Raw genomic sequence first — 11571 nt, forward strand, 5'->3', positions numbered from 1 at the left:
GTGTGTGTGTGTGATTTGGTTTTTACTATCCTTGTGGCGACTGCTTTTTTAGGCTGAGGGGTTAGGTTTAGGGTTAGGTTTAGTTTTAGGGTTAGGATTTTGGGGTAAGGTTAAAGTTAAGAGTTAGGGTTAGGTTGTGGGAAAATAGGATTTTGAATGGGAATCAATTGTTTGGTCCCCATACGGATAGTAAAACGTGTGTGTGTGTGTGTGTGTGTGTGTGTGTAGTCAATTACATTTGTGGGTCAGAGAATGTATGAGCAATTTTAAAAAGACAGAGAGAGAGAGAGAGAGAGAGGACGATGGAGGAGGCTGAGAAGGAGAGAGGGAGGGGAGATAAGGATCAAGGGACAGAGTGATAGTGTGTACATAGGCAGTGGGAATGTGTGAGTGTGTGACCTAGCGCCATGCAGTTTGCTGTATGAGTCTTTGTTCCTGCTAGTCGTTTGAAGACTGGACCTTTTCACTGGGAGGCAGGATGTAGAGATCAGGAACCTTGGCAACAGAACAGTTCCATCTGGGCCTGGGCTAGAAACAAAATGGCTTTGTGTGAGTGTGTTAGAGAGAGACACCCTTATACCATCCTCACCCCCAGCCAGCCCGGCCCAGCCTCAGGCAGGGTACACGAGGTGCTCCCCCCTAATCAGTCGTCCCAGCAGCCCTGGCCCAGCCAGCTGCCCTGGGCCTGGGGAGAGGGAACAGAGTAGCTAATGGATCACACACAGCACCTGACCTTCACTGAGACACATGCAGACACAGAGCAGGTCCCACTCCAATCAACAGCACACACTTCTATCATCTAGAATTTCAGGGAGACGGGGAAGCCAGCTGATTCAGAACAGATTGTGATACAACAGGTTACATAGGGGTTAAATGGGACAGGGAGGGACATTTGACGTAATACTCATAGTTCCTTTTCCCCAAAGGAGCTATTGTAGGGATTTGGGGGTTGTCAGGAAGATATTCTAGGTTGGTGAAAGGTTCAACATTGTCAGATACGAATGAAGCAGGCCCCAGGGAGAAGTAGAGCATCCTGGGTATTGGAGTATACTGATCCATATCTCTCCCCATAGGTCATAAGACTGATCACAAAGCAAATACTCCCCTAGTCTCCACTCACAGAGCAATTTACTGTTATGGAGCCAACTGGGATAAATGAAAAGAAGAGGGTTTCTCGGCCAACTCTGGAACGCGCTCCCCCATTTTGTGAGATTTTCCTGGCTGTGTAGCGTTCACACCCCCACCCCCTTGGAGTAATTTTTTAAGAGCTAGTCGAGCCTTTTCCATAACATGAGTACATGCTGTGCTAGGCCAAGTGCCCGCGGCACGCTAGAGACAATCGCTGGACGTTAAACCTACCTCCCCCTACCCTAGCACCACCAGCTCATTCCCCAGCCACCCTCCACTACCACCTCACAACCTCTAGTACTCTAGTCCTCTACCTCTCTCTGCCCATCTCTCTCCTCCACTCCCTCACTCTCTGTCCCCCCCCCCCCGCCTCACTCTCCACCCCCTCCCTCTCTTCCACATACTTATTTTCTCAACCCCCCTCTCTCTCCTACACCCCCCCCCCCTCTCCTCTCCTCCCTGCCATCCATCGCTTGGGCTGTTATTGAGCATGCATTTCACAGACACTCCCTTAGAGACCGGTGACCTCATCACTGGGCAGGAAGTCAGGGGTTCGTGTTCCTCCTTTTGTGAAAGTAATCCCACATTCAATATTTTATTCAGGAGGGAGTGGAGTGGAGGAGTGGAGAGTGGTCTGGCGGAGGGAAGGAGGGGGTGTGGAGGCCCCTAACTCAGTTGATTCTCAGTAGTGCTCACTGCTCATGACACATCATCATGATCACTTGACTATACTTATAGACTAGAGCTTAACTGCATTAAAACCACAGGAGGCTGGTGCGGGGAGGACGGCTGATCATAGTGTCTGGAATGGAGTGAACGGAATGGTATCAAACACATGTGTTTGATACCGTTCCATTTATTCCATTCCAGCCATTACTATGAGCCGTCCTCCACAATGAAGGTGCCACCAGGAACCAAAAGGAACCAAAAGGAACCAAAAGGCCCTCTGTGAAAAGCATTTCTAGATCCAGGTCCGAGTAGCTGAACTTTGCACACCTGGTCTAGACTGGACTGCAATGTGGCAGTGGAACAATGTGGAAGAGGAAGGACTGAAACAGAAAAGCCACAGGAAAGAAAAGAGAAGAACGATTCGACATAGAGAAGTTGTAAATGAAGCACAAAATATCAAAAGGAATGGAGAACAGATCAGTCTGATTGGTTAGACACATGCTGTAGGCTACTGTATCTCTCTGTGAAAACCCAAGTCAATATGTCGTAAAAACATGGAGACAGAGAGACAAACTGACTGGAAACTTCTGTCCCTGATGAATGAATGGCGGTTTATTGCTGCCAGGGTGCTATTGCTGTATTCTGATGACATGAAGGAAACGCCTAGGCAAGGCGTGTAGCTGAGCTGATTCAACTCTACAGCTGCTTCTCCTCAGGCAGCAGCAGCAGGAACAGACCCACCTGGCATGCTGCCTTATACACAGAGGAGGTGTGGAGGCAGTCATCAGCTCTTTCTCTCAGGGGGCCCCACTGTGGACTAGGAAGATCACACACATACTGTACGTGCACACGCACACAGTCATATATGCACGTGCACATGGACACATATATACATGAATACACACACACACACACACACACACACACACACACACACACACACACACACACACACACACACACACACACACACACACACACACACACACACACACACACACACACACACACACACACACCTTTGACAATGTGAGTGTTTTTACTGCATTCTGGATAGAACCTCTGTCTCTGGACAAGAAAACCATTCCCCATTTAGAGAAACGCTCGACCTGTGAAAAGAAAGATCATTCCAATCCATTCCAATTTCTAAGTGATTCTAAAGAAGGAATGGAAAGTACCTGACTCCCTGTTGGACTTCATTGTTGCCTTTGAAGTGGCAGCAGTGGGTCCGCACCAGTGTGCACATTAGATTAGAGTAGAATAGACTATTCGTCACATTACATTTACACGACCAAACTCTTAGATTTCAATAAACAATGTCTGTAAAGTCTATGGAAGTAATTGGTTATTATGATTTTGGCTACGATTTACATTAGTGGGAGTATTTATTTTTGATGTAAGTATCAATATATACATTGCAATGGTTCGGCCTATACACGGAGCACACCAAACATTAGGAACACCCTCCTAATTTTGAGTTACACCCCCCCATCAATAAGGGATCATAGCGTTCACCTGGATTCACCTGGTCAGTCTAAGTCACAGGTGTCAAACTCATTCCACGGAGGGCCGAGTGTCTGCGGGTTTTCGCTCCACCCTTGTACTTGATTGATGAATTAACATCACTAATTAGTTAGGAACTCCCCACACCTGGTTGTCTAGGGCTTTATTGAAAGGAAAGACCAAAAACCTGCAGACACAAGGCCCTCCGTGGAATGAGTTTGACACCCCTGGTCTAAGTCATGGAAGGAGTGTTCTTAATAGTTTGTAGACTCAGTGCATGTTACTTTATCATCAGGTCAAGCCCTACAAGACGACCTTTCCTTTTACATTTCTCACAATAAGTTTTACCTAAGAAAGAAGATAAGAGAGTGAAAAAGAAAGAGAGAGAGAAATGGAACGGGAGAGAGAGAGAAAGTAGTGAGAAAGCCCATTTTTGATCCAGTGTGTTTCATCCAGCTGGTATGTGAGAGTGGCGAGCAGACATTCACGGCCGATCGATTCAGCACTGGGGGGCACAAGCATCAGGATTTTGAGGCTAAACTTTGCACGCACAGTCACTCACAAGAACAAAGTCAAACTGACACATACACTCACCTATCATTTATATTTCACAGACACACCTGCATTCCCTCCTTCCCTCAGTCTCCAGGACAGTCATCCCCAGTGAGTCTGTACATGTCTGTTACCGCCAGGTCTGGCTTTCCGCTGACGGTGCACAAACACACTCTGTTGCTCCAGAGGGGTGTGTTGGGGCCTGGCCACTCCCGGCCCACATGACACAAAGACAGCAGCGCTGCCAGAAAGCAACACACAGCAGCTCCACAGAAAAGGAGAAAAACAGACAGAGCAGGCCAGGGAAAGAGGGGGGCAGAGAGGAGAGGGGTGGGGGTGAATTCACTGAGGAGGCTGTGGAGTCTGAGCACTCTGCCTGCAGGGACATTGGTCGGTCTGTGCCCAGATGTGAGGGAGGGAGGGAGGGAGGGAGGGATGGAGGGATGGAGGGATGGAGGGATGGAGGGAGGGAGGGATGGAGGGAGGGATGGATGGATGGATGGACACAGAAGTGACAGTAAGATCCAGTGTGTCTGAATCCCTGCCAATCCCTCCAGTCATTCTTCTGGTGCTGCTCTGCTGCCTCTACAACAAATCTCTTATGTTTCCGGGACATTTCATTCCCCACCCGCTGCTGATTCTGGCACACACCACCTTAGGGCCTTCTCACATATTATAGTGTTACACACCGCGCACGCACACATACAAACGCACGCACACGCACGGACACACACAGCGAGTCAGTGGAACAGAAGGCAGCAGCAACACATACTCTGTCGTCCTCTATCTTCCAGAGATATGCTAATTAGCAGTGACACAGTCGTCCAGTGATAAGGAAGTACTATAAAAACAGTGCCTCAAGTGCCCCAAGTGAATGTCATCAGTTACGCTCTCAACCAGCCCTTTCTGCATTGTACTCGATGTGGAGTCCCTGTAGTTTGATAGCATCTCTCTCTCTCTCTCTCTCTCTCTCTGACTCTCTCTCTCTCTCTCTCTCTCTGACTCTCTCTCTCTCTCTCTCTCTCTGACTCTCTCTCTCTCTCTCTCTCTCTCTCATGATTCATGCTGTAGTGAAACAGAACATTCAGATAAAATAACTGCTAGGAGACCGGGAGGACATTCACAGATAAACTATGAACATACTCCTTACACAATAAGAACATTCAGACCTGCATTCAGAGAGGAACTGCACTCACTCACTGACACTCAGTCCAAGATGGTGCCTCGTCCTCTGTTGGTCAAGTGGAGAGTCTGTGATTAGTACGTGTTTACCTCATTGGTTAGAAATCTAATGATGCAGTTACTGCCACAAGATTGTCCAATTAGCATAGCCCCTCACTGTCTAATTATATATCAAACCTTTATTTAACTAGGCAAGTCATTGAAGAACAAATTGTTATTTATAATGACGGCCTACCCCGGTCAAACCCGGCCGACACTTGGCCAATTGTGCACCGCCCTACGGGACTCCCAATCACGGCCGGTTGTGATACAGCCTGGATTCGAACCAGGGTGTCTGTAGTGACGCCTCTAGCACAGATGCAGTGCCTTAGACCGCTGTGCACATTATCTCACAAGCTGAAAAGCGTTACCTCAAAACTAGGTCAGGGGGTGAGGGAGTGAGTGAGGTAGGGAGGGAGGGAAGGATGGAGGGATGGCAAGAAAGAGAGCATATAACTGTGAGAAGAGGATCAGGGTCAAGGGGGATATTGGGAGTGAGAGATAAGCAAAGGTGGGTGGGCGTCTGGTGGCTCCAAGGTCACAGAGGTCAGCCAGAGCGGAGGAAAGGTGGAAATTCATGACTCATTGCTATGTGGGAAAGAAGGAGGGAGAGAGAGAGGAAATAGTTTCAGGTCTGTTTGGGATAATTGAAGTGCATCCCTCAGCTGTAGTTGCTTGTGGAGTATGGGAGTGTAGGGAGAGAGGGAGGGAGGGAGAGAGAGGAAGGGAGGGAGGGAGGGAGTGTAGTGAGAGAGGGAGAAAGAGAGAGAGGGAGGGAGGGAGGAAGGAGAAAGGGAGAGAAAGGGAAAGAGGGAGGGAGGGGGAGGGTTCAGTGCCTGGGCAGGTCTGGTTCCCATTAGACAAGAGGCCCAGAGGGTGGGTTTGTTTGTACAGGCAGAACGTCCCATAGGAGCAGGGGAGGTAGAGGAAGGCTGATGATGTCACTCTGCCCTATTGGGCCCCTACAGAGGGAATATCAACTGCTCTGGTTCACTCTTTCACCCCTCCAATCCCCTCATCCCTCCATCCCACCCACCCGTTTGGAAAGATTTGAAACAAACGACTAACTTCTAAACGGTTTACGGATGTTCTCTGTTTGTGTGTTATTCATGAGAGCTGAGGTGAGAGTTCCTGTCATGACTCCTCTTCTCCTTGGTCTGGCCCAGAACAGAGGATCATCTGCTGCTGCCCTTTGACGGACGTGTCATTCACCTGTGAACGAACCAACCTAGCCCTGCAGATGAATCAGCCTACTGCCTCACTGCGGCCTAATAGGCATGTGTAGACAGGTCTATCACTCACATGGCCCATGGGCTGGGTTGTATCAAAGCCAGTCACACACACACACACACACACACACACACACACACACACACACACACACACACACACACACACACACACACACACACACACACACACACACACACACACACACACACACACACACACACACACACACACACACACACACACACACTCCTTTTACACATTATAATTACAGGCCAATTAATTACTGATGTGACTTTCCATCATTTCATGAATCCTAACAAATGCCTCTTTCCACCATTACATGTGTGGGTGCTGTTATTGACAGCTGTTATATTGCATGCTATCCCCAGCTCATTCATTATCTCCGGTGACCCCCATCTCCATAGTTTGTGTTATTTTCCCCATGACAACAATGGTTTCCTTGGTGTTTGTGACCTAACTGTTTCTCACTTTTCCGTCCTGGTCGATGGCTGTTAGAGAGAGCAACAGCCTGAGGCACAGAGGGATGAATTGAAGGCACCGCCGTTGATTGCGGCCTACAAAGGAGTAACAAGGACACTATGACTAACACGCAGCAGCATTAATAGGTTAATAAGGCCTGTAGGGTCTGATTGGAGCAGCATGACTCTGACTCAAATATGGTGCAACAGACAGACAGGACCAGAAACTGTTGTGGTTAGAGCAGAGACAGAAGAGGAAGCAAGACATCCCACTCCCTCAATTTTTCTGTTTCAATGTGAATCAGTGAACTACGTAGACCAGACCCAGCTGCTATCGCATTGGTGTCTATGGGAGAGCCAACCCTTAAGCTCCCGAGTGGCGCAGCGGTCTAAGGCACTGCATCTCAGTGCAAGAAGTGTCACTACAGTCCCTTGTTTGAATCCAGGCTGTATCACATCTGGCTGTGATTGGGAGTCCCATCGGGCAGTGCTCAATTGGCCCAGTGTTGTCTGGGTTTGGCCGGGTAGGTCGTCATTGTAAATACGAATTTGTTCTTAACTCACTTGCCTAGTTAAATAAAGGTTAAATAAAAATAAGTAGACCAGTACTGACCATTTTTTCCAATGGGTAAACGGCCTGAGTGAACTATCTTAATTTATCCACCATCTTAGGTTAGAGTGTCTGAATCAAAACTGAGCAGACACCTGGTTAGGTTGGGGTTAAGGAGTGGAGGGAGTGGTGATGTTTCACTTCTGGTTCCTCTGAAACAAGGTCCGGTTCGGTAATGTAGCACTGATTTATAGAGCCCAGACCAAAACTTCACTCCAACTTTTCCTGGAATTCGAGGCATTTTGGGGGGAGAAGGAGCAGGGTGTTAAGGGGTGAGTGTGGTCCGAAGGCCAGGGAAGGAGCTATATGTCACCCATGGCCGTTAAATCAATTTTCCTTCAGATGGGTTTCAGGAGGTTGAAAGCTAATGAACGATCTCTTCCCCCTGCCTGTCCATTGCATTGAGTTACACACTTCCCCCTGTCTATCCCTATAGGGTAGATCTGTTTCTCACAGATGGAACCCTACAGTTCAACTGTGTTATTTGAGCTAAGGGGTCAACACTGCACATGATTAGGTAACTAGCATTTCCCTGGCTCAAGTAGTCAGCTGAAGACTGTAGAGGATAAGTGGACTGGTTTGTAACAGTCCAACTGATTACAATAGTTCAAACTGAACAGTATGCACATTGAGACAATGAATCAGCCAGACTGTTGTTCTGTTGGCTGTGGATGCACATGCACGTAGAGGCAAGCATGTGTAACCTTATACGTATATAGAGTCTCTTGAGCAACTGCATATGCGTTTGTGTGTGTGTGTGAGACTTGTGTGTTTGTGTGTGTGTTCGTGTTTGTGCATGCACCTGTAGGTGTGTGTGTGTGTTAGTGTAATAATAAAAAGGACCAGAGTTGATCTCTATTAGTGTATTGTTCTCCCCTTTGAGCCAGTTTCTCAATGAGTCACACCAGCGGCCTAATAAGTTATTGTCAGCACCAATGCCTCCTATGCAACAGAAAGAAGACAAACTCTCCAGCAAGTTACCAACACCCACACAGACCCACAGCGTATTAGCATTATAAGCCTGTTGCTGTTATAGTTTCACCATGGAGTCGTAAAACTATCAGAACCATCTCAACCAATCTGCTTCAATTTAACATGATCACTGATAGCCCTGGAAGAGGGGTTCGTGTGAGCCTTTAATTTAAGCCAGCTTTCTTTTGTGTTAGCTAGCAGCGATGTTCGTCACTTTATGGAGCATTCTTCAGGACAGTTGCACTGTTGCCAAACTCTGACTTTCAAGATAAACACTGGATGTTTTCCAGCACTACAGCTCGGTCCATGGTCACAAAACACTTCCATACCACCAGAGCTTGTTAGTCTCTCTCTCACACACACACACACACACACACACACACACACACACACACACACACACACACACACACACACACACACCTCCCACTCATGGGGTTGTGTAGTAGAAATCTGAGGCTGACAAGGCTTGGTTCTAACAGGGATCTAATGTGGCCCCTGTCTCTTACATTTCCCATAGGCCACCCCTAATTCCTAGCGAGGGAAGTTTCCATAATTCCTTGGAGGGACGACTGCTCTGCTCGGCCTGCCCTCCTCACATTGAACTCTGTCTCATGTGTCAACTGCTCTCTTTTCATGAATAAACCAGTCTTCCTGGTGTGTGTGTGTGTGTGTGTGTGTGTTGCAGTGACTGTTCTATCTGCTGCCCTAGATTAGCTTTGACTTTTGTTTGCCATGGATAAAATGGCATGACTCACATCATACTACCCAGTGAGTCCAGATGGCAGGCCTGGAGGCTGAAAGTGGGTTCACAAACAAAACTACTTACAATCTTCATCATGTGGAAACCTCAGTCACAGTCACAGTGTATGCCAGGCAGACAGCTCTGTTTGACACCGTGACTCCCATCATATTATTCAATAAGAAATCCAATATATGGCGGCACACTCCGCTCATCTGTCATCATCTACTTAAGCTGGAAAAGTGTCGGCTCGGTCTGGGGTTTAGTGGGGAAAAATCGACGTATTAATGCAATATGGCCGGAGTCAGGTTTCCCCATCAATGTTCAGTATGATTGTTAGACGGCAAGAGCGTTAGTTTTGATTATAAACTGGGTTGTTCGAGCCCTGAATGCTGATTGTCTGACAGCAGTGGTATATCAGACCGTATATCACGGGTATGACAAAACATTTATTTTTACTGCTGGTTAATATTTATTTATAAAACCCTCACTCCCCCCTACCTGAGATATCTACTGCAGCCCTCATCCTCCACATACAACACCCGTTCTCACACACACACACACACACACACACACACACACACACACACACACACACACACACACACACACACACACACACACACACACACACACACACACACCCACACCCAAACACACACACACACACACACACAGGTCCCCAAAGCACACACCAAAGTTAAAGGTCCCCAAAGCACACACATTCCTGGGTCGCTCCTCTTTTCAGTTTGCTGCAGCTAGCGACTGGAACGAGCTGCCACAAACTACTCAAACTGGACAGTTTTATCTCAATCTCTTCATTCAAAGACTCAATCATGGACACTCTTACTGACAGTTGTGGCTGCTTTGTGTGATGTATTGTTGTCTCTACCTTCTTGCCCTTTGTGCTGTTGTCTGTGCCCAATAATGTTTGTACCATGTTTTGTGCTGCTACCATGTGTTGCTACCATGTTGTTGTCATGTTGTGTTGCTACCATGCTGTGTTGTCATGTGTTGCTGCCATGCTATGTTGTTGTCTTAGGTCTCTCTTTATGTAGTATTGTGTTGTCTATCTTGATGTGTGTTTTGTCCTATATTTATATTGTATTTATTTATTTATTTTAATCCCAGGCCCCCGTCCCCGCAGGAGGCCTTTTGCCTTTTGGTAGGCCGTCATATTTAAATAAAAGTTAAATAAATACAAAAAATGTCTTGACTATATTTCCTATTAATTTTTAACTAATTTCATGTGTGTTTTCATGGAAAACAAGGAAATATCTAAGTGACCCCAAACTTTTGAACGGTAGTGTATATAATTACGTTGGTAACCAGTTTATAAAAGCAGTAAGGCACCTTGGGTGTTTGTGGTATATGGCCAATATACCACGGCTAAGGGCTGTGTCCAGGCACGCTGTGTTGCATCGTGCGTAAGAATATTGGCCATATATCACACCTCCTCGGGTCTTCTTGCTTAAGTAGACCATGTGTGGGTGGAATCTTAGCTTTGAGTATTTGAAGCACACTGTGTAATAGGTGAGTGTTTACAGTTAACATTGTGTTTATACAGTGGTGTCTACAGTTTATGTAATAAGGGTGCTAGCGTTCAATTTTCTATTCTCTTTGGGCTCCTAGTCTTTCACTCCTTTTCTTTGAATTGCCAATGTGTTTGCCGTTTTGATTGGCTGTGGCTGCCGTGTTATTTCAGTTCTGATTGGATGTGACCGGTGAGGTCATAATGTAATTACAGTACAGCTGTATCAACATCACCAAACTCTGCCAAACCCTCCTTCCCCTCCTCCATCCATCCCCCTCGTCCATCCTCCACTCTGGTCTCCCCTTCCCTGGCCTGGCCTGTTCTGGTCTGCAGCCTTCCTGCTCCCTGCTCACTGTCTCAACACCCAGTTACCAGGTCATGGGAAGGAAAGAGGAGTAGAGGCAGCAGCAGCAGGAACCAGAAGGAGAATCAACATGATGACGACTGTGGAGACCAGGTGGAGAGAGAGAGTGCAGGAGAGAGAGTGTAGGAGAGAGAGAGAGAGCAGGACAGAGGGAGCAGGCGAGAGAGAGAGAAAGACAGAGAGAGAGAGAGAGAGGGAGAGCGAGAGAGAGAGAGAGAGAAAGAGTGCAGAGAGAGAGAGAGAGAGAGAGAGAGAGAGAGAGAGAGAGAGAAAGAGTGCAGGAGAGAGAGAGAGGGGGAGAGAGAGAGAGCAAGAGAGAGAGAGAGAAAGACGGAGAGAGAGAGAGAGAGGGAGAGAGAGAGAGAGAGAGAGAGACGGAGATAGAGAGAGAGAGAGAGGGGAGAGAGAGAGGGGAGAGAGAGAGAGAGAGAGAGAGAGAGAAAGAGAGAGAGAAAGAGAGAGAGAGAGAGAGAGAGAGAGAGAGAGAGAGAGAGAGAGAAAGAGTGTAGGATAGAGAGAGAGAGGGGGAGAGAGAGAGAGAAATAGAGGGAGCAGGAGAGAGAG

Source organism: Salvelinus fontinalis, chromosome 34, assembly GCF_029448725.1.
Source record: "Salvelinus fontinalis isolate EN_2023a chromosome 34, ASM2944872v1, whole genome shotgun sequence".
Lineage (NCBI taxonomy): Eukaryota > Metazoa > Chordata > Actinopteri > Salmoniformes > Salmonidae > Salvelinus > Salvelinus fontinalis.